This window comes from Ambystoma mexicanum, chromosome 4q, assembly GCF_040938575.1.
Source record: "Ambystoma mexicanum isolate Mex_15411 chromosome 4q, UKY_AmexF1_1, whole genome shotgun sequence".
In the NCBI taxonomy this organism is placed as follows: Eukaryota; Metazoa; Chordata; class Amphibia; order Caudata; family Ambystomatidae; genus Ambystoma; species Ambystoma mexicanum.
Window position 1 is genome coordinate 1,151,479,772 of NC_090928.1, and position 13,205 is coordinate 1,151,492,976.

Here is a 13,205-nt window from a genome sequence, read left to right on the forward strand (position 1 = left end):
GAAATCTCCTACAGGATTGGGGGCTCGTCCGGGATTTCTGAATTAGACATACCACTTGTGACAGTCTAATACAGTGTGCTAACTGACGGGGTACATAAACCCTGTTGGACTACCACGCTGTGTTACACTGTGAAAAGCACCCTTGAATAGGAACGCTCTACGGAATTGGTCTGTTTTGCAAAAATAAAATAAACTCCTGTAAATCAGGAAGATAATGAATATTTCCAGAATGGCGACCTTGGTAGAAATCAGTATGGCTAAAGAACACCTACTGCATAAATTATTTGTAAGGGGTGAATGGACAAAGCAGGATCAGAATGTGTGGTTGCAGGCAGTCACATAACAGACCACTGAAACAGGATTAGACATATGGCAAGATAAGGATTCATTACATGTGGCCCTGAGTGAAATGTATATGGCCCCTAGGGTAAAGGAAGAGCAAAGCAAGATTGCCAAAATAGCGGCATATCTGTACCTTCATATAGGAGCAATACAGGAAAAATATGCAGAGGGCCAAGATCTGGCAAACAAGCAACTGCAGGCATTAGAAAAAAGCCCAAACTGATCTGGACTCTGTAGAGCAGAGGCTACAGAGGAGCCAGGAATCAGAAAATGAAAGTAGGCAGTACCTAACCAAAATTAAAGAAGACATGGGTATCCTGCAGCAGGAGAAGGTGGAACAGGATACCAAATGCTGGCCTTGCAGAAGGAGTACCAAGAAAGTTTAGCCTCTACTGCAGAGGCAGAAAAAGCTGGAACGGCAAATAAACTTTAATAGGGCATGCGCAGAGCAGGTAGTCACCCTGCAAAGCTGCCTAGACAAAGAAAAAGAAGAGAATAATAAACTAATTCTGAAAGACCTGGAGACCCAGGCAGAATTTGATGAAGAGCCCCAGAAAGCTGGTGCGCTCCAAAGTCAGAGGGATGACCTGGCTGCACAGAGGCATACTCTTGCTCAGGAAAGGGACGCCTTAGGCCAGGAAGTCTGTTATTTAAAAGAGAAGATAGAAGAAAATCACCTGGCCCTTCAGGGACTGGGTGACCTCCGAAAAGACCATGAACAATTGTTAGAGCACACCAGGAGGGTGGATGATGTTCTAGCAAGGAAGGACCAGGCCAGTATGGACAGGGCTCAGGACGTAACTTTCCTGCTGCAACAACTGGCCCAGTACTCTAAAATGACACAGGAAGCACAGAGAGACAATGATGCTCTATGTGAGAAAAATGACAGGCTCCACAGATAGGTAGCTATGCAAGAGCAATTGATTGAAACTACCAATGCCTTGATAGAGGAACATAAATCTCAGGTTCTTGCATGGCAACAGGGAGCAGGGGCTGAGAGAGAAGAAGTTCAAAGGGAAAGGGAAACACCTGAGCATAACCTCAGGAACCCTAGTATCAGAGGCCTTCATCTCTTCCAATCCCTGGACTTTGCCACCCCCATGTCCACTGGCACACATGGGCCAAGGGCCACAGGGATGGCAGACTTCAATCCAATGAGGAATATGGGGCTCACAGACCAGCACCTCCCAGGAATGGATGGGCGGGCATCTGGGTATGGGTTCTGTCAAATTTAGTGGGGAACTCCATGAGTGTAGGCCCACTAAGGGCATCCTGAAAACCTCTGCCCAACTAGGACGTGGGGGGGGGATACTCATCAAATCCTGGGAGTAAGGAGGAATAGAAGACTCCTCTGAGCACCCCAGAACACAGGAAAGAAGGCCCCCACATTCTGTCAGCCATTCCCAGGCTCGCACAATCCGGGAGAGCCTAGAAGACCAGACGGACACCTCTGGTAGCAGTGCCTCTGAGTCAGACGACGAGTGGACCAGGGTTACCCGAACCAAAAAAGTAAACAAGGTCAGAAGGGCCTTGCTCAAGGATCCCCTAAAGCAAATCAAAGCGATAAGGAGCATCATCACGCCCTATCATAAGAACGCAAAGTATTCAGTTTGGGAGCACCTAGAGTTCTTTGGACAGATGATGGAAACTTTCCATTTGAAGGACAGCCTGAGCTGTATTCAATATGTGAAATGGACCTTCTCTCCAGAATACTCCAGCTTCTTTGCGGGGCTGGAGGACCAAAATCATTCTAGATGGTCCACCTATAGGGCAGCCATCTTGAAACATTTTTCTGTGCACACAAATCCTCAGGAGGTTCGCAAGGCAGCCTACAACTTGCAATGTGGGGAAGATCAAGCCCCACAAGAATATGTTCAGGAATTAAAGTGTGCCTTTGCGCAGACCACCAGAAGGGTGCACACTGACAGCAAACAGTTTGTGACTGCTTTCTTCCACACTCTCCCCAAGTACATCATGACCCAGCTAGTGAGAGACTTTCACGAGAAAAGATCACTAGACTGGGTCATCGAACAAGCCACACACATTTATGAGGTGCAAAAGCCTGTGGAAAACAAAAATAATGCGAAAAGCCCGAAAATAACCAACACCCCTGCGGCTGCTAAAATGGCAGAGGTGAAGGTTGCCCCCATTTTAAATTTAGAGATGGGGGTCTTAAAAACCTGTCTGCACAGAATCAAAGCAATCCCAAGCCCAAAAGGCCCTTGGGCCAGTCACAAACAGGGAGCCAGGGAGGTAGTCCCACAAATTGGACCCCTAACTCCCCTGACTACATCAGCCCCTGCTAGAAGGGGAACAGGCCTATCCTGGGTTATGTGTGGACTCCTCCAGCCCAATGGGGGGATCCAACCAAACAGCAGCTAATCCAGGGAACTTCCCTCCTCACTTCCCCCAGGAGGGCAGTAATTCCCCAAATCCTGGACAGAACTTCTTCCCCAGATACCCGTAAAACATTCAACCCCAAAACAATCCATCCTTCTTTCCCCACTTACCAGAGCCCAGACAACCCAAACCGGGAGAGGGGAGGCCAAGGGTGAGGGGGTACCCGAATTTTCCAAACCCTGGGTATTTGCAGAGAAGGGATAGCCACCCTTCCCGAGATCAGCCCACGGGAGACAACAGAACCCCATATCAGCCTGAGCGGGTGTCACAACTAGAGCGCCAGGTCCAAAACATCGCACAGGATCTGGGTCGCATGCTGAGGATTCAACAGAAGCAGGACCTGGTGCTCCAGAGCAATGACGCGGGAAGAACCCCGACAACCCACCGGTTCCCAGGTGTCAATCTGGAAAAGTAAATACCCTTCATTTGAATGACAGACGTAACTTGATGGCCGTAGGCCAATCGTCTTATGCACTGAATTATAGAAATACAGACTGCTATGCTAGACCAAGAAGTGGCCATTTTAAACGTAGCAAGAATCGCTATTTTGCTTGTTAACCATTGCTCATTGCTTTCTGTCTAAAACTGCTTTGCAGCTTGCAATTCTTGCGAATTCTGCTTACTCTGTTCAACTGTTAACATTGTTGTCTGAATATGAAAGGGCAAGGTCACGGGACTGAGGAGTTCGTTCAAACTCCTCATGAGTAGCCCAGAAAGGAATGCGCACGCCCCCTCTCTGTAGCCTTGAGGGAGAGCTGCAGGGCATTTAATCATTTCACAGCTGCCAGCCAGTCTCACACTGTGGTAGAATATGTTACAATAAAACAGCTAAAGGCTTGAATATGCTCTTCTTATGGCCCCCCTTTGCAAAACCCTTTAGAGCGTGTCGGCTCCCAGGACACGTATAGTACCTCATAGATAGCAAAGCTTGGAATGTGACTCTTGCCCTGTGTGCATCTTGCTTCCAAGAACAGAACCACCATGTTCTGTTCAACAACTAAAAGATGCCTCCGCACTTTCTAATTGCACATTGTTACTAGAATAGACATCGAAAGTGTCATAATTGTCATACCCGTCGGAAATGTCCATCGTCATCCTGAGTTCAAAGAAACTTAATAAAGAGGGGTGTTAAACATGACATAGCTGATTGCATGATATGCATTTTGTATATATGTAACTGATGTACGTAATTCGCTCTCTTGCGTCCCTCGTGGTCTAGGAAACTCACATCGCGGGGCGTGAGAACACAGTTGGCCAATTGGGACTATTTTTGCTTGCAATAAACCCTAGCATTGGGAATTTGAACCTTGTGTCTGGTGCATCTTTTCGTGTATGGTTATTGCCTTGTTTCCATATCGCGAGGGACCCCTAGGGGCCCCCTTCAAGATGGCGCCCGAATAGGGACCCTCCCCCACTTTCCCCATTGTATATGTTGTAACGGAGTAAAGGCGGAAGAACGGCGAGGACGGGACGATCGGGCCGGGATCAAGAGGTGTATGGGGCGCCCTGTAGAAGTGAGGAGAGATTCCTTCCGCAGATCTGCACACATCTGATCCCTGATCGACGTACCGGGCCAGAGGGCAAAGGAGGCGAGGGTCCCGAAACGAGCCAGAGGCCAGAGAAGCGCAGACACGACGTTGGGAGAGGTTGCGTCAGGACAGGCGACTTGTTTTATCAGGTGAGTCATTCCCAGCACCCAGGAAGGCCCTTCACAGATGCCACCTGTGTCACTTGTCCCATTCGCACCTCCCGCTCCAGAAACAGATTCAGCACCATCCGCCCCTCTCGAAGTCGAAATTGAGACTGGGGAGGCGAGAGGTGGGGCTGAAGGAACAGGATTTGGACGGGTAACACGAAGCGCAATCAGCAAAGAAAGAAAGATTGAATAACAGCAAGAGGCAGAAATGTACATAGAAGGAAATGATGGGACGGCAGCATTGGCCTCATTGTATGGGTACCGAAGAAGCAACGAGAGACAGGTAGTGTTGGAATGCATGGGGACATTTTTGGTGGGAGAATGGAAAAAGTTACTTGAGAAATTACCGCCACAACGATTGTTAGATTTGAACCAATTAGCATGTTGTAGAATAAAAGATGAAGACGTAAAGGAACATGTGAATGGACTTTTTGATCTTAAAAATGAGTTGGATAATGAGTATGCCGAAATGTTTGCTGCACCTGGATACAGGGATTGGGATATTAGAAGAGATGGGAGAGGGACGGTAGAACCATACATACAGCGGAGACATTCAATGTCATCTGTACAGAGGGGCGACAAGCTGAAAGTATGTATACGGGAAGCGATAAAGTGGATGTCGAATCCTAGTATCCCAACAATGGTCATACATGACATATTTGACGAATATTCCATGCCAATGAAATGAAAGGCACTGCAATCGATGGCTGAACATTTGATAGAGAAAGATATAAAAAACAATAAGGCTAGCCCATCTGAGATACTAGCGGTATACAAGAGAGCATTCGAGCGAAGTACAGGAGAAATGGGCCTATCACTGGATTTAGGAATACTATTGAACCTAAGAGAAGGGGGAGGGATCGTGAGTGGGGCATTTTCAATGAGAGAGGTTCCGCCTGCGTTTGTACCAAAAGTAGAGATCCCTGCGACGGGAACAGTATGAGCGTAGGTAACACCAGCCCATTTCACCGCCCAGTATGTGCATGTCCCCTTTTCCAGGCAAGAGGTGAATACTATAAAACAGACGATTCCCGATATAAGAAAGAATCCAGCAGGTTTTTACAAGGAAGTAGAGTCAACCCTAAGATCAGCAGTGCTTACTATGAACGATATAGATTTGATTTTCCCAGTCATTTTGCCAGCAGATATATGGAAACAGATAAGGACGGTAGATGATGACGTGGGGGCTTTTGGCGCCACATGGGCGGAATTACTATTGGAGGACAAAAAATAAAAAAGTAGGGGAAAATCCGGGAACCCGCATGGCAGATCTACCAGAACGGATAATGCGGAGATTGAGGGAAATAATTCCAGAAAAAGGGATTCAGTGGGACAAATTAACTACATGTGTACAGGGCAAGGATGAGCCAGGAACGGATTATTTCAATAGATTTGAAGGAGTATTCACAGTCTTCAGTGGGCAGGATGTGAGCACAGAGTCGGGGAAAAGGCTATTTGTTGATAAATATGTGAGGGGACTAATATCACCAATTCAAGATATGTTAATGACGTCGGAAAGTTCCTGGGCAGCAAAACCGGTGAGTGAGATATTACACATAGCCCAATATTACGAGAACAGGGTAAATGTGGCGAAAGAATGAGAGGTGAAGGATAGAGTAAATTTAAAAATGAGGGTGTTACTGCAGCAGGTAATTGGATACAATAGAGGTAGAGGAAATGCACAAGGCAGGGGAAATTTGAACAATATGCACGGGGTGTCATTGGGAGTAAATCAATGTGCGTACTGTAAGGAGGAAGGACACTGGCGAGCGCAATGCCCGCACCTACAGAATAGAGGTGGGTTTGGCCAGAGAAGGCCTCATAGAGGACATCAGGGGTCAAATGGCCCAACCAGAAATAGCATGCAGCAGCAGGGATATACCAATGGAGGTACTCAAAACCAATCCTATGGTCAAAACCAAGCGCAACAGAACCAGGCATTGAACCAAAGTGTTCCGAACCAAAATCAGGGCGAGCAGGGCCAACAGAGAAATGATCAGAGTGGAGGACACCGAGGGGGAAATGGGAATATTTTTGATACACAGCCAAACACGTATTATAGCAGCAGCGGTGACTACACATCGGACAATGTGTTATTTTTGCAATAGGACAGCCCACGGCAGGGGTCGGAACCAGTGTCTATTCTCGTGAATCAGAGAGGACCCTACGTAGAAATGAGAGTCGGGAATAAGGAGCACTGTTTCCTTGTAGATACAGGGGCGCAGAAGTGTTCGATAGACCACCACTTGGTTCCGGAGATCCCACTGTCGGGGCAAAAGAATGTTTCTGTAGGGTTTGCAGGTACACCAGTAATTAACCCCATGTCCGAAGCTGTCCCAATTACAATAGGACCATTTACGGACCAGTGTCCATTTCTTCTGACAGAAAATTGTGGGGAGAACTTGCTAGGATTAAATTTGTTGAGAAAATTGGGGGCAGTTATACATTGTACGGCAGATGGGGTGTTCCTCACGATGTGGCCTCACGATGCACCAGTGACGGAATTTATGTCAAAAGCGTTACCAGAAGAGCTAAGTAGAGTACCAACCTGGCTGTGGGCAATGCATGATAACGATGTATGATGCTTGAAAATAGAGCCAGCAAAAATAACTTTGAAAGAAGGTGTTACATTACCACAAATTCCCCAGTATAAACTTTCTGTTGAAGGTGAGAAGGGATTAAAGAGTATTGTCACTGACCTAGTGAGATTGGGGGTGGTTGAAGAAATTGCAGGTAGCACGTGCAACAGCCCGATTCTTCCAGTTTACAAGAAAGGAGGCAATGAAGTACCATATCGTTTCATAATTGATCTGCGCGCATTGAACAAAGTGGTAGACCCACAATTCCCTTTGGTCTCAGATGTCACAACAATACTGACAATGATACCGGCCACTGCAGAATACTTTAGTGTAGTTGATTTGAAGAACGTGTTCTTTAGCATTCCAGTGGATAAAAGCAGTAGATATCTGTTCGCGTTCACTCTGGGAGGTCGATCATTCACATTCACACGCATTCCACAAGGATACACAGAAAGCCCGGGTATTTACATCAGAGCGCTAAAAGAGCAGCTAGACATGTTAGAATTACCCGAAGGCTGCGTACTCTTGCAGTACATAGATGACTTATTACTAGCTGCTGACTTAAAAGAGATCTGCAAAGAAAGTACTATATTACTATTGACACACCTAGCGACCCATGTTCACAAAGCAAGTTTGAAGAAATTCCAGTATAATCAAAAGGAGGTGTCTTATTTGGGTTACCTACTTTCGAAAGATGGGAGAAGATTAACACCAGAACGCAGTATTTCTAGTATGCCTATTCCAAAAACTCAAAAAGGAGTGAGAGATGTAATAGGCATGGCCTCTTATTGTCGGCAATGGATCAGTAATGTTGCGTTGATTGTGAAGCCGATGATAAAGTTAACTAAAAAGGATGCAGTGATGCCTTTACAGTGGGATGAGGAATGTCAGAAAGCGTTTGAGCAATTGAAAGCTGCATTGTGTGCTGCGCCAGTTTTAGGCACTCCTAACTATAAAAAGATCTTTAGACTATTTGTGAGCGAGAGTGAAGGATGTGCATTGGCGGTTTTGACACAGGAACAAGGTGGAAGAAATAGGCCGTGCGGCTATTATTCTTCCGCGCTGGACCTGTAGCGCGCGCACTACCACGATGTTTGCGACCCGTCGCAGCGGCTGCTGCGTCAGTGAAACAAACGGAAGGAATGGTATTGGGGAACACTTTAATTCTGATGGTGCCACATGCCATAGACGTTCTATTAAACAGAACACAGACGCAACACCTCACCTCTGCTAGACTAACAAAATATGAGCTCATCTTGTTTGCACCCCATATCCAAATTATGAGGTGTAGCGCATTGAATCCTGCAGAATTAATGCCACTGCCCATAGCAGAAATTGGTGACAACGAATCACCACCCCATGATTGTTTAATGGTCACTGAAGAAGAAACAAAAGGAAGATTTGACTTGAGCGACATCCCACAGAAAGAGCCAGATGGGGAGTTGTTTTGTGACGGCTCTTGTTTTAAATTACCTGATGGCACATCAACGGCCGCATATGCAATTACTACCCTAGGGAGTGTTGTAGAAAGCAGAAGAATCCCCTACAATTCGGCACAAGCCACAGAAATAATAGCACTGACCCGAGCCTGTGAACTCTCTGAGAATTTGAACGTGAATATTTATACTGACAGCCAGTACGCCTTTGGTGTGGTTCATAATTTTGGCCGACTCTGGGCTGAAAGGGGTTTCTTGACATCACATGTGGCCAGGATTCAGCATGGGCCTTTGATTGTGCGATTGTTGTCTGCACTCACGTTTCCAAAGCGCCTAGCTATAGTGAAATGCGAGGCGCATAAAAAAGTAACATGTAAAGTGGGAGAGGGAAACGCATTTGCAGACAGGATTGCAAAACAAACAGCCACAGATTTGGGAAATAAAATGATGACAGTAGAGACTGAGGAAGTACCTTGTATGATAGAGAATGGAGTTGCCACAGTCAAAGAAATGCAGGCTGAGGCCACGACCGAAGAAATTCAGGGGTGGGCTGAGGGCTCTGCTGTGTTAGATTTGGAAGGATGTTGGGTGGACAAAGAGACCAAGAACTGGATGTTGCCAAATTGTTACATAACCGCAATGGTTACAACGGCGCATATCCCTACCCACATTTGCGCCAAGAAAATGGTACAGCATTTATCCACAGTATGGAAAAATGAGCATATAAAAAAGAATGCAGAAAGGCTAGTGCAAATTGTATTACGTGCCTGCAACACAATGTAGGGAAGGGAACCGTGACTCCAGTAGGTAGTTTTGGCCCACTCTCCATGCCATTTGAGGTGATCCATTTTGATTTTATAGAAATGGAAAGGTGCCAGAACTACAAATATGTGTTAGTGGTGATTTGTGCATTTAGCAAGTGGGTGGAGGAATATCCTTTAAAAGACTGCACTGCCATGTCAACGGCAAAAGTAATGTTGAAAGAGTATTTCTCCTGGTTCGGGTTTCCCCGTGTCCTGTGGTCAGCCAACGGCCCACACTTTGTGGGCGCAGTAGTACTGCAGATCTGTGCAGGTCTGCAGATAGAGAAACGATTCCACAGTTCCAGGCATCCCAGTTCTGCCAGGCTTGTTGAGAGACATAACGGTATCTTAAAGTCAAAGATAGCTAATATCTGTGCTGGGAGCAAGTTGAGTTGGGTGGATGCATTACCCCTAGCGCTATTGTGCATGCGCACGTCTGTGCAGGCTAAAACTGGGCTCTCCCCCTATGAAATTATAATTGGGAGACCGGCAAATGTATGGTGCGCACCGCAGCCCAAAATATTATGTGAGGTTGAGCATCCTATGTTAAGCACATACTGTGGCCTTTTAATGCAGAAGTTGTGTTTAATTCATCAGCAGGTGCAGGAGGCGTTACCAGTGCGATACACCAGACCGGGGCACTTGCTGGAGCCTGGAAGCTGGGTCCTGATAAAGAACTTTGAGCGGAAGACAGCATTAGCACCCAGGTGGCGCGGCCCCTACCAAGTACTTTTGGCGATGCAAACGGCCATTCGAGTGGACGGACAGAAGGCATGGATCCATGCGACACATGCCAAAAGAGTCCCAGGACTGCTGACAACTTCCGACGACCAAAGAAAGGAAACGGTCTCGGAAACTAAAGAAACTGTTGCCAGTCCATTGCCACAGCATCAGCCTGAGCGAGAAGTGAAAGTTGAAACGAAGCCCAAGCGAGAAGTGAAACTCGAAACAGAGCCTGAGGAGGCTGCCAGTAAGGGGAAAGGGCAAAAAATCCCCCAACGTTGCTCAGCAGAAACAACATCACTGCTGAGCGCCACAAACCCTGCATTGCAAACACGAGCAGGAACAATGCGTGTACCCCTTTGGCGCCCGCCAGTCTCTGCAAATGCACCAAAGCCAAAGAAAGAAACTACATCATTGCCACGGCGCTCATCGCTACCCATCATTGTGCCGCAGGCTGACACTGAGCCTGATACTGAAAGTGCAACGGCACTATTCACAGATCATACAATACCAGGAGTGAAACGATATAATTTGCGGCCTCGACAGGCAAAGTGATCCACAGATCTTTGGTGCTTTTCTTTTGCCTTTGGTTCCACTCACGAACGGAGTAGGAGCCAGGGGCGTAGAGGAGAGAAGTGTGAGAGTTGTGCAAGTCGGACAATTCAAGACTCACGGCTCCTCGGTGTGCTTATAAAAAAGTACATGTGTCAGGAGCCAGAGCAGGACAAGCTGGACGCACATATGATATGATATGATATGATATGATATGATATGGCATTTGTAACGCGCCTATACACAAGTGTTTCAAGGCGCGATGAGGAAGGGAGGGGGGAAACAAGGGGAGGACAGACAACGATCCTACTAGGCCAGGTGTCATTCAGATCGCGCAAGTGCAGGGGTACGGGGAAGGGAGAAGTGCAAGGGGAAGGGGAGGGGGGAAATGCAGTACAAGAAAAGGGCCAGCTGGTGGCAAGTGCAGGGAAAGTTCAGACAAGTGCTGGGAAGGGGGGGGCTGTAAGGATACAGAGACAGTCCCGCAGTGCAGGGGTTGCCAGGGAGGCAGTGCAAGTGGAGAGTGGCTGGGCCCAGGACCGAGGTCGGTGAGAGTGGCCCAGTTGCAGATTCAGTGCAGTTTCAGTGAAGAATTAGCAGGGGAGAGGGAGAGAGAAAGCAGAAGCAAAGAGGAAGGTTTTGAGGTGCTTCCGGAACCGGAGATGGTTCTCCTCAAATTTCAGGGAGGCAGGAAGGCTGTTCCAGAGAGAGGCCCCTGCCGCGGAGAGAGATCTACCACCAGTTTGTTGCTTCGAGAAACAGCTGACCCTGAGGGAGTTGGAGACGGATGATCGAAGGGCTCGGGAAGGAAGATATTTAGGAAGAGAGAGTTGAAGGTATTTAGGCCCCAGGCCCCAGAAGCCCTTGTGGACAATGCAGAGGGTTTTGAACTTTATCCTCGCAGCCACTGGGAGCCAGTGTAGAGATTTCAGTCCTGGAGAGATACGGTCCCTGGGCTTGAGGCTAAGGACAAGTCTCGCAGTTCTGTTCTGGATGAGTTGCAGAGGGCGGAGAGTGGAGGCAGGCAGATTAAGATAGAGGCTGTTACAGTAGTCCAGCTTTGAGAGAACCAGGGCTCGGGAGACAGTGAGCTTCTGGGGGAAGGAGAGGAAGGGAAGAATACCTCTGAAGAGGTGCAGCTGGTAGTGTGACTTCTTAGAGACGTCAGATATATGAGGAGAGAAGGAGTGTGTGGAGTCGAAGATGACCCCGAGGTTTTTTGCCTTACATAAGTACTAAGGCTGATAGAGTACATGTGTCCTAAGCCAGAGCGGGACAAGCGGGATGCACATAGTACTCTATCAATAAAGAACTGTTCAGAAATCGTCTGAGCAACGGGAGAAAGAACAACTAATCTTGCTCGGAGTGGATAAGTGATCTAGGCTGTGAAAGGGCTGGCAGAATTGAACTGTGACATTTTTGTTGAACTTTTCTGGCATCAAGAACGAGAGACATTTGCGACGAACTTTGCCAGCAAGAAGAAGGACGATGAAGAACAAGTCAAGACCGGTTTCAGCCTCCTCCTGCACCCCTGCTGAAAAGATGATAGATTTAGAGACTGTAAATTTAGGGGAAAAGCATGGTAAAACATTGGTCCTGTGTTTCTTAAGTATGGTAGTACCAACAATAACAGCTATTACACTATGGTTCCTGGAGTCCGCACACCCATTAGAAACACTTTTGCCAAAAGCAGCTACTGAAAGCCCGGTTCATGTAATCACTGGTACTTTGTCCCCAATGGAAGAAAGACATAGAGAAGGATATGGCAATAATACATTGTTGCTCATCATGAACATGACCCATGTGGTTTTAAAGAAAAAAGATTGCTGGGTTTGTGCCCATTTACCACAGCATGGTGGGAAAGGGATAGGCTGGTATGTACAACCGTTATCATTGGTTTATTCATGTGAAGTATCGAGTGCAATGTTCTTTGGGAAATGGAACATGGGTAATACGGGTCAGCTAGATGAGACCAATATGAATGAATTTGAGGAAGTGATCATGAGACCTGTGGGTTGTTCCGTATTCCATAAAGCTCGCGTGTTTTCACCAGATCCCATGAGTAAAAATACACAAAAGACAACAAGACTAGATAGATTACATAGGCAGAATAGACCGATCCCGCAAGCAGAAGAAACATCATTAATGACATTTCGAATAAGGGATGAATGGAATAAAGATGATGTGCCCCCTGCCTATACAGTAGATAACAGCCCCGAAACTGCTCCCCTATGTTTACAGAAAAAAGGTTCCTATAAAGTAGGCATGTTTAGCAGCTGCCTAAACACAGTGGTTTTAAAGCACGAAATAGAACCCGTGTACGTAGGGGACCCTGTCTACTTCATATGTGGGAAAAAAGCATATCCTTGGTTACCTAGGAACTGGGGAGGTACATGCTACCTAGGTCTACTGTTTCCAGGAGTGTTCCTCTTGGAGACAGCAGAAGTAGTCAGACGAACAAAAGGTAGAACTCAAAGGAGTAGCGAGGATGGAATGATAGCAATAGATATAGCCAAATAGTGGTTACCTAGGAACTGGGGAGGTACATGCTACCTAGAGATACTGTTTCTAGGAGTGTTCCTCTTGGAGACAGCAGAAGTAGCCAGACGAACAAAAGGTAGAACTCAAAGGAGTAGCGAGGATGGAATGATAGCAATGGATATAGCCAAATCAT